Below are 20471 nucleotides of genomic sequence, written 5' to 3' on the forward strand. Positions count from 1 at the left end.
AACAAGCTCCTGTCCCAACTTTTTTTGGAACATGTTATTGGCATCAAATTCAAAATGGGCATATATTTAAAACATTCTCAGCATTTGATTTGTTGTTTTTGTAGTGTTTTTAATTAAACATAGAGTTTACTAATTTACTTCTTATGATTTTGAACAGCGTCCCAATTTTCTTTATATTTATTGACTGTATCTATAATATATATGATATATACACTCAGTGACTGTGTATCTGATCTATAGACTTATTGATATATGTATATGTGATATATATATATATATATATATATGATATATACACTTACTGACTGTATATATGATACATATGATATATACACTCATTAATTGGAACATGCCTGTTTGAAGTCAGTGATATAAATAAGAAACTGTGTTCACTCTTTGGAAATCAAATAATTTTAATGTTCAGGTTCTATGTTCACATGATGATAATAACATTATTGAATTATTGAAGGTAATAAATACATTCTGAGGAAGGTTGTCTTGTCCTCTTATACAGCTATAATAAAATCCACTGCTTTTATATGGAATAGATCTTTCTTTTGGGTCAAATGTGATTGATCATTAATTAATTATTTTAATCGCTTGACAGCTCTAATAATTAGTTAACAACAGAAATAGCATCAAAAGGCTAAGGTTAGGGTTCAGTTAGGTGGAGCACACTTACTTTTATACAGAACAGCATGGAAACACCACACACGTGATCAGTAGTGTGAGTGTGTAAGCCTAGTTTGGTCCTCTGAGAAAAAGCAACATGTCCCATTGCAGGAAAATGGAGCAGCAGTGCGAAGAGGGAAGCGGCACATCAGCCCCTCGATAAGAATGCTATTTTCACTGCACAGATAACACTTTCCGGAGACTGTACAGGTGTTTTGCTGACTGTGAAAAAATTCTTTTCTGCACGTAACAGGTTTGGATCAGAGTCTCTGCCTGAGCTCACCGTGAAGAATATCCAATGCACTGCAATAGGCAGTGCACAAACAAAGAACAAATCCTAAATAAGAAAACAATTGGTGAATGTCAGAATCTTCATGAAAACTGCGTGATTGAGTTTTAAGAAGAAATTTCTTCTTAAGAACAGTTAAGTTACAGCAAACCACACTGCTGTTCTACAGTCACACCAAAACACACTGCTGTTCTACAGTCACACCAAAACACACTGCTGTCCTACAGTCGCACCAAAACACACTGCTGTCCTACAGTCATGCCAAAACTTCCTGCTGTCCTACAGTCACATTAAAACACACTGCTGTCCTACACTCACGCCAAAACACACTGCTGTCCTACAGTCACACCAAAACACACTGCTGTCCGACAGTCCCACCATAACACACTGCTGTCAGAAAGTCACACCAAAACACACTGCTGTCCTACAGTCACACCAAAACACACTGCTGTCCTACAGTCGCACCAAATCACACTGCTGTCCTACAGTCGCACCAAAACACACTGCTGTCCTACAGTCGCATCAAAACACACTGCTGTTTTACAGTGACACCAAATCACACTGCTGTCCTACAGTCGCACCAAAACACACTGCTGTTTTTACAGTGACACCAAAACACACAGCTGTCCCACAGTCGCACCAAAACACACTGTTGTCTTACAGTCACACCAAACCACACTGCTGTCCAACAATCACAACAAAACACACTGCTGTCCTGCAGTCACACCAAAACACATTGTTGTCCTACAGTCAGACCAAAAGACACCACTGTCCTAGTCACACAAAAACACACTGCTGTCCTACAGCGACTCTAAAACACACTGCTGTCCTACAGTGACACCAAAACACACTGCTGTCCTACAGTCACCTGAAAACACACTGCTGTCCTACAGTCACACCAAAATACACTGCTGTCCTACAGTCACACCAAAACACACTGCTGTCCTACAGTCGCACCAAAACACACTGCTGTCCTACAGTCACACCAAAACACACTGCTGTCCTACAGTCACCTGAAAACACACTGCTGTCCTACAGTCACCTGAAAACACACTGCTGTCCTACAGTCATACCAAAACACACTGCTGTCCTACAGTCACACCAAAACACACTGCTGTCCTACAGTCACCTGAAAACACACTGCTGTCCTACAGTCATACCAAAACACACTGCTGTCCTACAGTCACACCAAAACACACTGCTGTCAGAAAGTCACACCAAAACACACTGCTGTCCTACAGTCACACAAAAACACACTGCTGTCCTACAGTTGCACCAAATCACACTGCTGTCCTACAGTCACACCAAAACTGCTGTCAAACAACAACATCAAAACACATTGCTGTTCCAGGGATGGAACTTCCTAGAAGAAAGTTTTGTTTCTCATATATTTTTGATTGTTTGAGAAACATAATGGCAATTCTCACTATGCTTCATTGAAGTGTCATGTTTCTTGAGCTGTGTTGTCTAAGCCTCTCTGAAGCCCCTGGCAGTCTGGGGCCCCTGGGCTCTGGCCTCACTGGCCCATTCAGTAGTTCATCCATGTGCTGCCCAAAGTCAAACCACAACACAGGGACACTACACTAACTACATCTGCAGTTACCCCACAAACAGTTACACACATATAGTCCAGCCTAATTATGATCAAGGACAACCCAGTACGAGAGAGAGAGAGAGAGAGAGAGAGAGAGAGAGAGAGAGAGAGAGAGAGAGAGAGAGAGAAAGAATAGTGCTAGCTGTAGAGTTTTCAGGGGAAAATAATCCTGTGGGACAGCCTATTCAAATGGGTTTAATTAAAGCGTGTACAGAGGGAGTTTGTGTTTGTAATTGCTGGCATGTTCACTGAAATGTGGACTGTGCTACTGACTGCGATTCCTAATTAACTTACAGATGAAGTTCAAAACCCTCCTGCTATTTACGAGGTAATTGTCTTTTATGCTATTGATTCAAGTATGACGTATCTATTTTGCAGCGACACGAGAGAGAGAGAGAGAGAGAGAGAGAGAGAGAGAGAGAGAGAGAGAGAGAGAGGAAGAGCGAGCATGAAAGAAAGAGAAAAAAAATTAGCACAGCGGTGAATACAGCCTTACTCATTATACACCAAGACATTTCGATATAAAAGTTGACGCTTGAAATCTGTTTCTAAGGCAAACATAAATAGTGAGGTGATTGAAGCGATGTTTGTGTGTATATGTTTGAAATGCCTTTCAATCATCGTCAGCCCACAAAGTGTCAGTTCACTGCTTCAAGACTTGCATGTGGTTTCTGACACTGTATGATGTACTGTTATCTAGTCAGGAACCCTCACAGCCTAAGGCCTATGGTACGAAAATAAAACGTCTTTTAGTTGATTTTTATTCAATTGAATTTTGCCTTTATGTATTTGTAGTAGTACCCTAGTCCATTGATATGTTTTGGTTGAACACAAAAAGGGTTCAAATAAAAAAAACTGGCAATACCAAAATTGTTTAATCAATATTTTTTTTCTTTGTGGTATCTAGGCAGATACAGCCAAGCTGCTCTCCTTAGGACTTCAGGAGCTGGACTGAAGGCTTTACATGTTAGATTAACTACCAACATAATTAGGAAGTAACAGAGAAATCAACCAGTCGTGCTTTGATTTACAATTTGACCAATTAGAGTGAAAAACATCACTCTAGTCCTTCTGGAAGTTCTAGATATGTCACTTATGAATACGAACTGTAATCTAAGCAGACTCCGGTTAGTTGTTAGAAATGTAAAACAGTGGCAGCAGCTCTATGTCAGAACTCTTTACTGAAAGAGTCACTGTAAAACTGATACATACAAGCTGAGATATATGATAAAGTCTGTTACAAGATTCAGATAAACATATGGAATGACTTTCACAATCAGATGTCAGGGTTTAATCTAGATTGCTAACATAAAACAGGCAACGTTTTGATGTGATTGGAAACTAGAAAAAAACATTTTGCACAGGTGTTTTTTCTTGTTTTTGACCAGTTATTGATGCATATAGCTTGAAACGAAGGCCTAGCTCTTACTGTCACACTTTGCTGCAGCTGTTATCTATAAAAATGTACAGAAGTACATATAAAATTCAGGGCATTTTTGTACAAAAATCAGAGACAATGCTTCATTTATTTAATTCCAGTCAAAACACCATTAAGTACAAGTTATTCATTTTCAGGAGATGTTTCTGGGGAGATATAAGATAATCCACTTGCATAGTGAAGGAGAAAGTCAAAGGAAAATAATTGAAAAAACTCCTAACAACCACCTGGAAGACCTGGTAGACACCAAAACTGTCCCCATCAGAGATACACTGAACACTCAAACAGCTGATATTATATTTGGTTGTTGAGGCTTTTGCATATTTCTTTTTTATACATGCTGTCTGCTCTTCTTTCCTGAGACTGAAAAATGAATAACTTGAAATTACATATATGAAGGTTGGTCTCTGACACAGTGCTGTAGATAACAGTGTCAGAAACCAAGTCTATTGCAGATTAGTCCGAATTAGAGCTCAGTCCTCACCCTAACCTTTACCTCAGGAACCAAATGGAAATGGTTTTGCTCCTTTCGAAAAACACATGCAGGCTGACTGACAGGTCCTGATGCCACACTGTTGGTACCACACAGACTCTGTCATGTCCCTCAGCAGCAGGAAGCATCTCTGCCATTAGTTCCTGACATTCCAACAATGTGGGCAGCTTGTGTTCGTGGGAGAACCTGTCACATCACTTTCGTCTTCTGCAGTGACAAATGTGACCAAAACTGTTGACGACAGACCAAACAGTTGCTTGTACATTTTTCCATCTCACTTTTAGAACCACCTCTGTGACTAGGTTGGTGCTCCGAGTCCGTTTGCGTGTTTCTCAGTGACAGAAGGATGGTGACACATTGTCTAAACATGCCACCATTCTTTCTGCTTATCATTTTCTCTGAGAATAACCTTGTCAGTCAGTCTGTGGCAGAGTGGTTCTGTTCAGACTAAAAGCCCTGGTGGATTCCAGAGAAAGCTCCACACCGATTACTGCCTCAACTGTCTGTTTCTGTCTTTCAAAATCAAGACTTGTTTTTATGCAATGCCAGGACAAGGGGTATATATTTTTAAATGGCTCTTATGTTAGTTTCTATATGATAATAACATACAAAATGTATATACACACATAATACATATATACATATTATACGTATAGTACATTACCCTTTCTGGGGCTGTGTGGTAGTGCACTGTTTTCTTTTCTGCTCCACCCTGGCTCCACCCACATCCATTACACACACCTGTGACTGATCCCACCTGCACACCTTCATGTCATCCTGGACTCATTAACTGCCAATTTAAACCCCCTTGTCTGTTTCAGTTGTTGTAAAGTCTCGGTGTTTGAGTTCTGAGCCTGTTTCTTTGTGTTGGTTTTCCTTGTTTTTGACCTCTGCAAATTTCTCTGTTTTTTTTAATATGGATCTGCCTATGTGTTTTAATCTCTGCCTGCTCTGACTATGAGTATTGGACTGCCCCTCATAAAGCCACTTCGCACTTGCGACTTGTTTCAACCCCTATATTACTGAAGACTTCGCAATCAAGGCTACAGCGAGTGGCTTCACAAACCCCAACGCCATCAAGCTCCACACTGCCAGTGTACCCCCCTTTCTACCACAGAGAGCTGGAGATGTGGAAGGACTTTATGGGTAAGCGCCTCTGCTATTTGGCCCACTTTAATGAGTTGTTCCAGTCTGAGGAGGCTAAAGTGGCCTTTGTGGTACTGTTGCTGTGAGGGCCTACTTTAAACTGGGTGGCTCACGTGTGGGCCTTACATAGCGAGATGGCTCACTCTTTAGACAGTTCTGGAGCCTCTTACAGTTTGCCTTTGACCCTCTGCCAGAAGAGGAGGAGGATCCCCAAGGAATTTTGGGGGGTGGGGTGCTATACTGACATCTCTCCAGTGTCCTTGTGTCACCAAGTGGGGCAACAGGGACACAGTGGACACAGATACATAAGATGGCATAACAGGGTTCTACAGTACCTCCAAGGGCTCCAGGAAGGCACCCGCTCTCCTTGCTGATCCGGTGCCGGCTTCCTGAGCTGATCCTGTGGTGGTTCCCTGTGCAGACTCCTGTGCTGGCTCCCCATCATATTCAGATGGCCAGCTTTCCAAGCCGCTCCCTGTTCTGTTCTGGTGCTAGCTTTCCAAGCTGCTCTAGTACCGACTTTTAGAACTGCTCCTCTGCAGGCTTGCAGTGCTGCTCCAGTGCTGGCTTTTAGGATGGCTCCTCAGCCAACCTCCCAGTGCCCTACTTAGCTGGTCCACATTGCTGGTCCTGCCCCTGTCCCCTCTGATGACCCAGTTCATGAACAGCGCTCTCTGTGGCTGTGATATATATACTTACATCTAAATAATACGTACTGAAATATCTACAGGTAATAATGTGTGTAATATGTATTATATATAAGTACCATTTCATATAAACATGATAACTGAGGCTAATGTAGCTAGCAAATAATGGAAGCTTATACACCACCAATTAGCATGGGGTTAACTGCATGTTTAAATCATTGCATGCTTGTCTCGGCCTGTGTAGAGTTATTCAGCATCTCTATTAGACTTGAGTATGTGGCTTTGTTACCTACACTGTTATCTATAAACATGGACTAAAGTACATTAGCATAGCTAAAATCAGGTGTACAATATAAGTAGAATGTAACCTTCCAATATGTGTTAGTTCTATTAGCCTTGAACTTCCTGGGCAAATGTTTACTGACTGACTACATTTTGAGTGATCTGTTTAAATTTGAACGTTAGCTAAACTGTCTCTTTAAGGGGTGCAATCTGCACTGCCAAAACTGTCAAACTGGTTTGCCAAAAGGTCGAGAGATCGTCACTGAGAACCTGGTTGCATATATGAGCTATTTTGGCTCTGACTTTATTCCAGTCTCACGAAGGCCTCCTACAAAAACCATGCGTGTTTGGTGGAACCGGTGTGACGTTGAGTCAGAGGAGTGACTCAGTGTGCGTCGTGTGGAGATTAAGGTGGGCTACATGGGTGGGCATGAAAAAGAGAAAGCTTTTTGGATGCAACACACATGCTAAGTAAACCACTTACCAAAAGTAAAGCTGAGAGTTATGCAGTTTATCACCTTAAGCCTACGACTGGAGTGAATAGTTCTGTGTTTTTGTGCTTTCTCAAGTCCATCATCGCAGTTCCAAATGTATCCAGTAGGCGGCCATTACATATTAATATTATATAGCAGTGATGGTGCAAATGAACTGAGCTCAGTTATGGAGGCATGCAGCCGACTGTTGTTATTCTTTGTCGTTGCCTGAAGGAGAAAGTCAGGAGGCCACAGGATACTGAAAGATGGGTTTATTGTAGAGCTCTAAAGTTCCAACCTAGCCCTGCCTAAATTTGACAATTCTGATAAACAGGCTTTATACAATGCAGTTGTTAATGACTGATCTCTATTGTAGTATGTCAGGAGACACAGAACTAGGCACTCCGGTCCATAACTGTTTTAAATACAGTGCTTTGACCAGAGACAGTATTTGCACTGATTGTTCATGTGGACTAGGATTAAAGAAAACAGAGACTCAGCACAGACACTCAGAATAGTCATATAATCAGTAATGAGTGAGATTTATGACTTAAGAATAAAAACAAAGCACCTTAAAATGAGGAGCATAGAAATACTCCACAATTCTCCTGCTTGAACACATGTAAAATCACACCATACTCGGATAAGATCATAAGTGCTCCTGCCTGACTACTTTTTGTTAATGGTCATGGATTTTTTATTATGTAGTAGCAGCTACTTTTTGTGTTCATTTGTATTTTTTTTGGAAGAAGGTTCTGAATGTTCTGACCAAGCTGCATTTTGTGGCTTGTGGTCTAAAAACAAAAGGTTATATAAGTGGTTCTAGAAACAAATCTCTTGAATGAAATGAGCTCAACAGACAAAAAATTAGTCACCTGTGACTGAAATGTACTTAATAGCATGTAATACATACACAAGCACAAACAGCAGCTGTGATTCGATTTGGCTGTACTGGACAAGTATCTGGATGTAGGCGACATCAATGTTCAGTCATTCTTGCATCAAAGAAATACGCAGTTCAGCCAGATTTCATGGATCCTTCCCTGGCGTCCTACTCGCTGTTCCAGGTAGACACACAGATTTTTAAGAGGATCCAAATCTGGGCATTTTGTGGGCCAGTCCAGATGTGTGAATGCCCCTGAATGTTCATCATGCCCGTCAGTCACATTTGCAGCCCTGTGAACACGAGAATTGCCATCTTGGAATACAGTGATAGGAATGCTGTGCTCCTCAGTAAGATGATAAGGCAAAACCTGGTTGTCCAGGGGCTCAATGTGGGCATTGTGGTTCGAATTTACTGTTACCTCAACTGAGATTTATCTGACCAGATAACACATTTCCAGTCATGAACAGTCCAGTTTTTGTGTCTCTTCATCCACTGTAACCGGGCAACTTTGTGAGCAGAAGTGAGCAAAGGCCTCTTGCGTGCCACTCTGCTCCATATGTTCATGGCGTGCCATTCCCTGTGGAGTGTTCTTTCAGAAATTGGTTGTGAAGAACCCGCGTGACTTCTAGAAGCATTTCTTGCCTGGAAAGGACAGATTTTTATTCACAAGCCGTGAAACATGCCGGCCGCCCCTGTTCGTCACTTTCATCTTTTGGCCACAATTCTGGCGAAGATTTCCTGTGGACTGGGATTTCTGCCACTGCTGGTCGACCTGTATGACCATAAGCTTCGATACACCTGCAAATTCAGCTACTTCCTTCACACTGTGGTCTTTAGCACGCTCTAATGCCATCACTCCTTTAAACCAATCATTAACATCTGCTTTGTGACCCATTTTCCACACATTGAATGAGACATTTACCGCACTGCACCACCTCTTCTCAATCTATGAATCCCGCCGCACACCCCGCACGTATTTATAGCCCGATCACTCTCGTGCAACGCCATCTGCAGGAGCCTGAAGTTACTACCACCTTAAACACGTGTTGACCTGCGCTGGTTGCATAAAGGCAACATCAAGTTGCGAAACAACACATTTCGCAAATGTACTATGGCATGATATGAGGTTATAACCTATTTCTGAGAGCAGTGCATTCATTATTCAACATAATTCACCTTACAGTGGTAAAAAAACAAAACTATAACAGGATTTCATGATTTGATTCAAAATGTTTAATTGTATAAGGAATCTTACCAAGTCACAGTGATAGGAGCCAGATGTCCACCTCTAAAAGCTCCCTCACAGAAAGTTTTTACATGAAATGGTTATGAATACACTGCCTGATATCTGGGACGTTGTTTTATGATAGATACAAGAAGATTTTTGCCTAAAGCATATATATTTTTTAAACCCATTCATGGTGGAGGGATACATGCAGGGTGTTGTGAGGCAAAATAGTCCCTAAAGAAAAATTATTTTGGATTTTTCACTATTTTCCCATCATCAACATTCCATATAAAGCTCAGAAGACACGTGTAGGTTCACTGGTGGTTTTGGATAGTAAATAATATGTCTGTATTTGTGTTGTAGTCATGGTGACCCCTGGTTCCTATCACCACCACTGCAATTTTGAAAAATGGTGGAATTTCTCTTTATCAATTACTGTTTGATCTCTGAAGACCAAATTATCTATGTAACCAACGAGTACTCAAGTATTTTAATAATTTTGCTCTACATAAGGCATGTGCACACACACACACACACACACACACACACACACACACACACACTTAAAATAGTACTCACAGTAAAGAAAGAAGAGCCGTCTATTTTCTGCATGTTTCTCACTGTCATACTATCACATCCAGCTTTAAATGATATTATAGATAAATAATATTATTCAGCCTAGCGTAGCGAGATTGGCAGGATGAATGTGATAAATAGTGGCTATTCAAATGTATAAGCCAATGAGTAAATAAGAAATTAACTTTATGACCACATCCGACCTTGGGTTGATATCTCATTTTCTCATATAAGCTTCTCATTGGAAGCTTATATGTCACAAACACACAAAGCACTGCACTGATATTAATGATTATTCATAATTCAATTAAAACAGCCGTAGCGTATAAGCTAAACCTGCCTGAGTCTTGTACTCAGGACTGGAGTGCTTATTGTCGTGATTTCCCGGGTCTATCACACCTGGTTCAACTCAAACAGGTAATTATCGTCAGGTGTGTTAGTGCAGGCTGGCATATAGAACCACTCAGTGATACTAATGGAGGTGATGTTAATGAGGAACCAACAACTGGACGGTTCTGGAAGATGTTCAGATATGCAAATTTCAATTTACTGCCCACAGTTGCCTGTTTAAGTAACTCTAATTCTATGAATGTTCTTGAATGCATACATCACACATTCTAATATGCTAATATCAACATTAGTGCCTATTTTAATGAACAAATACAATAAATAACACTCAAAGGGACACTCTAGCCAAAATTAAAAAGGCAACCATTACCACATCTGTTGTAAATATGCCTACTGGCTTAATGCATTTTTCTGCAGTAGTCTATATAGTGAGGTTTTCCAGTTTAAAAACAGGAAAACTCACTTCTGATGATGTATCTTGAGGGTGGGAGGTACATTTAGAACTACATCTGCTTTGGGTGGATTTTTTCAGAGTGAGCTGATGGTAATTTTTTTCTCCTAGCTGGTTAATGCAGAAGGAAGCAATATAGATACAGTTGTATGCAAAAGTTTAGGCGCTCCTGGTAAAATTCCATGTTGTGTTGATTTTCTGAGTGTAAATAATAATAAACACAATTACTGTTTAATTGTTAAATTTAACAAGCAAACAAAAATATCTGTGCAAAAGCTATAGCACATATTATATTTTATGTATTGGTTTTCCAATATGTTAAACTCAGCAAACAAATTGAAAATATGCTTTCAAATTTTTAGGAAAATGCTTAACATAACTGTAATTATATATAATGTAATATTATTTACTGCTGGTGTGCTGTAGTGAGAAAACAGTAATGAATGAAAACATGAAAATGATATAAAAAAAATCATGTATTCTGTCAAACTGATGAGACTGAGGAATATAATACTGTGCCACCGAATACTGTACAACACGACAAATAACATAATAACCTCTAGCTTTAGGCCAAAATACCCCATTATTTTTATGGGCACTCTTGGTATGATGTGGTACTAGAGCGATCATAGGGCTTCAGCTAGTGTTAGATAGCTAGACTGTTGTTTTTCCATGAATAAATGAAAATATCAGGAATCATAACTTTATGTTTAAGCCACCTTTCATATATTTAAGATGCAGCTCAACAGTGAAAACATGATTGAAAGAAAAGAAACAAAACAATCAAAAAATTAGGTAGTAAAATAGCCAAAAATAATAAAAATATAACAAATAAAATCAATAACAGAAAAAATACAATTATTAAAATATGTAAAAAGTATATAAAATTAAAAGTAGTAAGCTAGAAAAAAGTAAGGAAAATCTAAGGAAAACAGCTAGTTAAATGCTAAAATTAAGAAATCATTTTTAATCAGTGATAGATGGACAAATGTTGATTGTTAATGTGTTACAGATCAGCAGTAGTTTGTGAGAACATTTTGGGGAAGGCCCTTTCCTGTTCCAGCATGACTTACCCCCTGTGCACAAAGTGGGCTCCATGAAGACATTGTTTGACCAGTTTGGTGTGGAGGAACTCCAGTGGCCTGCACAGAGCCCTGACCTCAACCCCACTGAACACCTTTGGGATGAACTGGACTGCCGATTGTGAGCCAGGCCACTCATCCAACATGAGTGTCTGACCTCACAAATGCTCTTTTGACTGAATGAGCAAAAAATTCCCACAGACACACTTCACAATCTTGTGGAAAGCTTCTCAGAAGAGTGAAGGCTGTTATAGCCGCAACCAGGGGGCAACTCCATATTAATGCTTAAGTATTTGGAATGGAATATAAGTGTGATGTCCACATACTTTTGGCTATGGTGTATATAAAGGCACTAAAACCAGAGTGTTTAATTCTAAGGGATAAAGAGAGTTTGGTAAAATGAAGTAAAAATGAATGATGTTTTGGACACGTAACCCCACACAGATAATATAAGTGAATACAAGGAAAAAATAAAACACAAGAAAACTTTAAAAATAAGAACACAAATGCTAATTAAAGCAACAACAGTAACATTCTAACATATGTTTTCAGTATTCATCACATCCACAGATGAGCAGTGAGCACATCATGGACACGCAGTGTTTCTGTGAAGCAGTCAGGAGCCAAACAGAGCAGACTGGACAAATCACAGTTGAGTGCTTTAGAAAACTGCAGCAAGGCACGCTGGAGCTGGGGATTGGCTGCGGGGTGGTGGGGGGATTTTCAGAGTAATTTGAAGGACACTGATGGTTTGTGAACAACACGAAGACAGACAATTATGCTCTCTCTCTTTATGGACTTTTCAGAGGAAGCTCTCTCTGTTAGAGGTGGAAACTAAGAAAATACATCTGCTCTCATTACATATAATTCAATTTGACCTTGGTTTATTTATCACACAGTAACACTGCATAACACAGTGTGTTTAATGAAAGCAAACCAAAATATCCAACTTACACATATTTCCAAATTGGGCAAGCAATTAGCTAGCTAATCTTTCTACATAGCTGTGTCTGATCCACTCACACCAGCGCAACACACACTAAAACACCACCACCACATCTGTGTGACTGCAGTGCTGAGAATGACCCACCACCCAAATAATACCTGCTCTGTGGGGGTCCTGTGGAGGTCCTGACCATTGAAGAACAGGGTAACAAAGTATGCAGAGAAACAGATGAACTATAGTCTGTAACTGTAGAACTACAAAGTGCTCCTAAAATGGACAGTGAGTGTAGAAACAAGGAGGTGGTCCTAATAAAGTGCTTAGTGAGTGTAGGTGATGTCAGGAGCCAATGGGAAAAATGTGTTTTACTCAACTAGGGGAAGAAGTAAACCTAAACCATGCCAGCAAAATGCCCCCCACACTGTGTAAAAGAGCCCCTGGACCCCCTCACTCTAGGGGTCAATCATTCAGGCCTGTACTGTTGTTTTGGTGTATGCTGTACATTCACTCTCCTATGATGGTGAGGGATGACTCTACTGACCAGATCTCTGTGTTAAACATCTCTGTAGACCAGTGCTGATGTTTTTCACCCTCTCAGGTGGTCACTGTTGTCTATAACAGGGGGTTTATGCATTGCAGCTCTTCTATAATATCCCGTCTATATAGTTGTTCTTGCTGACAGTCTGATCACGCCCTGCACTGATGTTTCAGTTACCTAAGGAATAGCCGCTCCCACACATCACACTAATGCAACACAAGCTTTCAGATGGTTTTGATGGTTTTGTTCTCTGATGTTAAAAATCTCAGGATAAGACAAACCTGAATGAAAGCATGTCTGATCAGGCCGGAGATTTCTGCTCCCCTGGCCAGCAGTTTGAAATGTTAATGCCATTGTTATCTCCATCAGTCGAGTGAATGGAGACGGACTCCGCCTGGGAAGATTTCATGCTGTATGTGCACGCTGTGCAGAGTTAAGCCGAAGAAAGCCTTGTTTAAATGCTCTCTTTCTCTGAAGTATCACTTTATAGTGAGACATAAGCAGCTCAGAGCTAAGCACAATTAGAAGGACCTTCTATACTGCTTAGAAATGCTCTTCACCGCGTTTAAACATATCAGACCCTCACTGTCCCGTTCACATCCTGACAGCAAGTCTTTAATTGGCTCATATAATGACAATACTGAATAAATATGTGCATATATTGGTACTGAAATGTAAATTAATGTAAATGAAAACAAAATGCAATGACATGCAAATTATTTAAATCCTATATTTATTTGAAAATGGTACAAAGACAACATATCACATGTTGAAACTGAGAAGTTTATTGTTTTTTGAAAAATATATGCCAATTTTAAATCTGATGGCAGCAACACGTTCTAAAAATTCTGTAATTCTGAAAATACAAAACACCTGAAGGTTAATTCAGTCAGTAACATGATTGGGTATAAAAAGAGCGTCCCAGAGAGGCTGAGTCTTTCAGAAGTATAGATGGGGAGGAGTTCACCTCTCTGTGAAAGACTGCGCAGGCAAATAGTGCAACAATTCAAGAATAACGTTTCTCAAAGTAAAATAGCAAAGAACTTTTGCTTTTCAGCATCTCCAGTACATAATATCTTTAAAAGATTTAGACAATCCGGAGAAAGGGACAAGGGATAAGGGACAAAGCTGAAAACCACTATTGGCTAACCAAGATCTTTGGGCTCTCAGGTGGCACTGCATTAAAAACAGACATGACTACAGTGGAAATCACTGCATGGGCTCAGGAACACTTCTGAAAACCACTGTTTGTGAACACAGTTCAACACTGCATCCTTAAATGCAAGTTAAAACTCTACTATGCAAACAAGAAATCATATATAAACAGGACCCAGAAACACAGCTGCCTTCTCTGGGCCTAAGCTCATTTGTGATGGACTGAGGCAAAGTGGAAAAGTGTTCTGTCGAATCAAAATTTGAAGTTCTTTTTGGAAATCATGGACACTGCATTCTCCGGCCTAAAGACCACTCAGCTTGTTATCAGTGCACAGTTCGAAAGCCAGCATCCGTAATGTTATGGGGCGTGCATTAGAGCACATGGCATGGGTGACTGGCACATCTGTGAAGGCACCATTAATGCTGAACTATATATATACATTTTTTGGCAACATATACTTCTATTCAGATGATGTGTTTTTCTGGAAAGGCCTTGCTTATTTCAGTCAAACCACATTCTGCACATATTACAACAGCATGGCTCTATAGTAAAAAAAAAGTTAGGGTGCTAAACTGGCCTGCCTGCAGATCAGACCTGTCACCCACTGAAAACATATGGCACTTTATGAAATGAGAAATACGGCAAGAGACCCCGAACTGTCAAGCAGCTGAAATCCTATATCAAGTAAGAATGGGAAAACATTTCACGTTCAAAACTACAGCAATTGGTCTCCTCAGTTCCCAAACGCTTACAGAGTGTTTTTAAAAGAAGAGGTGATGCAACACAGTGGTAAACATTGATTGATAGATTGATTGATTGATTGATGATTGATTGATTGATTGATCACTTTATTAATCCCAGAGGGAAATTCTTCTATTGCAGCAAAACAAAGCACAGTAAAAAGCAAAACAAGAGCAAAATGAACAGGAGCAAAGTATTGTCTTACAGTATTTACAGATGCATAATAGAAAGTAAAGATATATATATATATATATATATATATATATATATATATATATATATATATATATATTGTTTTTCTTTACTTTGTTTTGCTGCAATAGAAGAATTTCCCTATATATTGCATCAATACAATGTGGTTGTTCATTCACCCTCCAGTGCAGGAACAAGTGACTATGTACTGTAAACGATAGCCTGTATTAACAGTTGTGCAATATGACATTTATAGATGCATAAACAAAGAGGCAGTGCAATATGAAATATGTATAAATGTATAATCAAAGTGGCAGTGCATAGCAATATGAGTGGAGAGATGTAGTAATGTCCAGTTGGTGCCCAGTGACGAGGTGTACAGTGCAATCGCTGTTGGTACACACAATCTCCTGTACTGTTCCCTGCTCCTGCGGAGCTGAATGAATCTGTTGCTGAAGGTACTCTGCTGTCTGACCAGTAGGTCATGGAGGGGGTGTGACGTATTGTTCAGGATAGCAGTGAGTTTATTAAGTGACCTTCTTTCAACCAACACCTCAAAACCATCCAGTGAGCATCCCAAGACAGAGCCAGCCTTCGTGATCAGTTTCTTGAGCTTATTTGCATCTGCCCCTCTGATGCTGCCTCCTCAGCAGATTGCTGCAAAGAACACAGCACCCGCAACAACAGACTGGTTGAAGATCGCCAACATCTTGGTGCACACATTAAAGGACCTGAGCCTTCTCAGAAAGTAGAAACTGCTCATCCCCTTCCTTCCAGCTTCTGTGTTGGCCCTCCAGTCCAGTTTGTTGTCAAGCAGAACAACTAGATATTTCTAGGTGTCTACCAGCTCAACGTTCTGACCATAATCGTGATCCTTCCACCACCATCTCCTTGGTCTTGGTCACACTGAGGATCAGGCGGTTCCTCGTACACCACTCAACAAATCTTTCCACAAAGTTTCTATATTCTCTTTCCTGCCCATCCCTAAGGCACCCAACCACCACAGAGTCATCACAAAATCCTGAAGGTGGCAGTGGTCAGACCTGTATTGGAAGTCCGTTGTTTACAGGGTAAGAGGAAGGGGGAGAGCACAGTTCCCTGAGGTGCTCCAATGCTGCTGACCAGGTGATCTGACAGGCAGGTTCCCAACCACACATACTGGGGTCTTCCAGACAGATAGTCCAAGACTCATGCAATCATGCACATGTCCACCCACATTTTCTCCATCTTCTTTCTCTGCATGAGAGGTTGGATGGTATTAAATGTACTTGAGAAGTCAAAGAAAGTAATTCTCACTAAGCTTTGTTCTGGTCCAAATGGGAATGTGCCTTCTGCAGTAGATAAATTACAGCATCATCTACTCCAGAGGATAGATGACTTCTTTGGAACAGGAACCAGGCAGGATGTTTTCCACAGTACTGGCCCTTGTTTAAGGTTCTGGTTGAAGAGATGCTGAAGAATCCCATATATCTGAGAGGAACAAACCTTCAGGACTCTCGGGCAGATCCCATCCAGTCCAGCAGCTTTGCTCACTTTCAGCGTCTCCAGCTTTCTCTTCACCTGGCTGGTTGTCACCTCAAGACAGGGGATGCGAGTCTTCAGACAATGGCTATGAAGTGGGAGGGTGGGAATAGGTGGGAAGCTGTGAATAGGGGTGTGAAAGAGGTTGTCATTGCTGATGGAGGGGGATGGTGTCGTGCTGAACCTGTTGAAGAATACGTTCACGCTCGTCCAAACTGCCCTCAACAGTTTGTTGCTTTGTTTTGTCCCAACTTTTTTGGAACTTGTTGCTGCCATCAAATTCAAAATGGGCATATATTTTTCAAATAAGTTTCATTTTTTATTTCTCAAATAAGATTTCTCAGTTTTAGCATTTGATATGTTGTCTTTGGACTATTTTCAAATAAATATAGGTGTAAATGATTTTCACATCATTGCATTTTGTGTTTATTTACATTTTGCACAGTGTCCCAATTTTTTTGAAAATGGAGGTGTATAACTGCACTGGATTATGGTACAATAATGTACCCTTAAGGGGACCACCTTAACAGTGACAAGAGGAGTACTGCCCCAGTGACAGTTTAGTACCTTTATTTCTGAGAGTGTACTGTTAGCAAATGCTAACAGTGTTTGGATGATTTGCCAAATTCCTCTGTAGTCACTCCTGGTTGAAAGCAACTTTACCCCCTTAAACTGAAACCTCACACAGATTCAAAGTCCAAGTTCTGCCAGAAAATAAAAGCTTAAAGTAAAACAATAACAACAATAATAGTAATAAACCCCTGATGCCATAGGGTTGTTTAAGTTACCATGGCTACCCTACTGTTAATCACTACTGTCCACTGTATGCCCACACAGTCCTGATCAGACAGAGAAATGTTTTTCTAGATTTTGACTATTTTTTAATTGTTCCTTATATCTAACTTTGGGCAATGATCAAGTCACAAATTAAGATCACTGAGTTGTAATATTTGCACTCAACTTGCCAGCCCCTTAAAATGATCGCAACAAAGGATGGCAGTTTCAGCTTAACTTTGGTCTAAATTACACACAGCAGGGTTGATGAAAATAAAGAAATCTACTCTTCAATAAAGATGAACCCGCACTGCCTCTCCCACAGGACTGGGGTTTGTACTTTAGGCCAACCTGGTTGTTATCAGCAAGGCAGAGCCACTTTCACTTATACGGTGCCTTTCATCAGTTCATTTGCTGAGAGCAGAAGGAGGCATCATTGATTTTTGACTCTGGCTGCTATTACACTCATTCTAAATAAAAGACAGAGTGGCCGGCAGTGAAAGATGCAGCTAAACAGCAATCTCAACACTTAATTTCAGCTTCTCTAAAGTCAAGGACTTCCACCGAGAGAGGCTACACACTTAAACATTATCGTTCTTTAAGGGTTCTTTAGTACAAAAAAAATGGTTCTATATAGAACCATGAACACTTTTCTATATAGAACCAAAGAACACTTTGCATGATTAAATGGTTCTTCAGATTCATGAGAATGTGTTGAATATGATTCTAAATAACACCAAAAAGCATTCTTCTATTGTGTAATGGAAGAAACATATTAACAGTACATCTACTTAATGTAAGTACTGTATCAACAGAACATCTTCAAGATATTTACTTCAATGTGTTCAGATGTTTCACTGTAAAAAATGCAGCTTTTAAATTAAAAAAGTAAGTAGCTACAACAAATGAAAAACACAAATTATCCTTTTGTTAACCTAATATTACAGGTTTTAGGAGTTTAAAAGCTGCATTTTACTTTTTACAGTGTAAAAAATGTTGTTCTAAAAATCATGCAGTAACATGTGGTGCAAGGGTCTAACTCATTCCAGCATCAGGAGGTTGTGAGTTTAAACTCTGGCCATTCCACAGCTCTCCACATCTGGAAGCCTAAGAGGAGAAAATGCCTGATTGTGTGGTAGAACAAGTCTCAGATAGTGGAGAAACAAAACACATTCTATACTGTTTACTTAACTGAGAAACTAGAAATGTGAGTTGGAAGAAAATGTGACTAAACTAAGTCATTAAAGTTGGGTGAACTCTGGTGTCCTCAAGTCGAGTGAACCCTGGAAAGAACTGTGTAATCGGTTACCTTATAACTTTTAGTTGAGCTGACTTTCACTTTTTACAGCATGAAATGCAGGAAAGAAGGCGTTTATAATGTGAATATAGTGTTGATATTAAGCCTTTTCAAGCCAGTAGCTGCAAATTAACTGGCTGCTCATTACTACTTTATGCCATTGCTGCCTGTTTTAGAGCTCCCACAGTTGAACTGTGCATTATTTTCCTTCAGTAGCACTGATGGATTTAATATTTAATATTTAGTTGGAAATGTGTATGATTTCACAACACCAGAAGTGAACTGGATACTCATCTTTGTAGGTGCGTGAGCAGGTCAACGTTTATAAGAGTGTTGGACTGTATTTAAATACTGTGTGTTATTGTGTCAGTTGTGCAGGATTGATTGATATGAACAAAGCTGCAGTTGTCTGTTTTATCTCAGCACGGCCGTCTTTATGGAGAGGTGTGAATAGTTTTTCACAGCAGGGGGTTCTCAGCCCTCCCCTTTCCCCCTTTTTGCTCGCTAGCAGCTTAAGACAGAGTCACAATATTTAACACAACAGTGACCTAGCTCATCATTCATGATCAATATCCTATGTGCAATAGAATCAATACTGCATGTGCGATATAATCAATATTCCATATGCAATATGTGTAAAATATTCTTACAGTGTAAAGATTTTTTGCTTTTCTATTTAGAATGTTTATATCCCTAATTTTGTGAAGGACATAATTTATATTTTTATTTTTAGTATTATATATATTGTCTATACAGTAATAAATAACAAACTGTAACCATGCTAAGAAATTAACAAAATTAATTACCTTGTTTATTAATTCTCTTCTCGTTACTTCTTTGCTTGAGTGCCTTGGTAACACTTGTAGCACTGAGAATTCCCCCGTTAATAAAGGATTATATTATTTTATTTTATTATAGTAAAAGCCAAAATAACATAAGAACAACAAGGAAAAATAAAGTGTTCAAGGCTGAAAAATGACAAAAATTAAAAACATAGATCGCTGAAGTGTTGGAACCCTGAAACATGTAAAAAAAAGGTGAGTAAAAGACTTGAAATGGAATAATAAAAGTGCTAAAAATATACGAAGTGCCAGACACTAGGCTTAAGTGTTAAAATTAGCTTATTAAATATTCAATGCTAAAAATAAAGTGCAGTAAGAATCAAGCTAACAACTGGTGAACTGGCTTACTACTTTATTAAGTGATAACTTGGCAGTAGCAAGTAGTTTTATTTGTGTTTTGTATATTATACATCATAATCTTGTGCACAACCCTTACCTGAGCCTTGGGTCTGTAATGTGCCTTTTTAATGCCTTAATGATAAATCACCAGTTAGCCCTAAATAAAGACAAAATGTCTCTAAAGTGAAGATTAACATGCATTAAAAAGGTGTTTAGACCTGTGCTAATGAATAGCTTCTGGTCAATATCTAACCTGCTGGATTGCATTTCTTCAGATCAGGGCATCTGTATAGTAATAAATGGTGTGTAAAAGATTATACAGTATTTAATTCACTCTAGTAATTTCTTAATGAAGTAGCAATAAGCAGCCAGTTAGTTACCAGCTCTTGGCTTTATTAGGCTTAATAAGAGCATTTTAAGGCCATTATAATGAGTCACCATAGGTTTTTTTTATATATATATATATATATATATATATATATATATATATATATATATATATATATATATACCGCCTTTCACA

The sequence above is a fragment of the Colossoma macropomum genome, unplaced genomic scaffold (assembly GCF_904425465.1).
Source record: "Colossoma macropomum unplaced genomic scaffold, Colossoma_macropomum, whole genome shotgun sequence".
Lineage (NCBI taxonomy): Eukaryota > Metazoa > Chordata > Actinopteri > Characiformes > Serrasalmidae > Colossoma > Colossoma macropomum.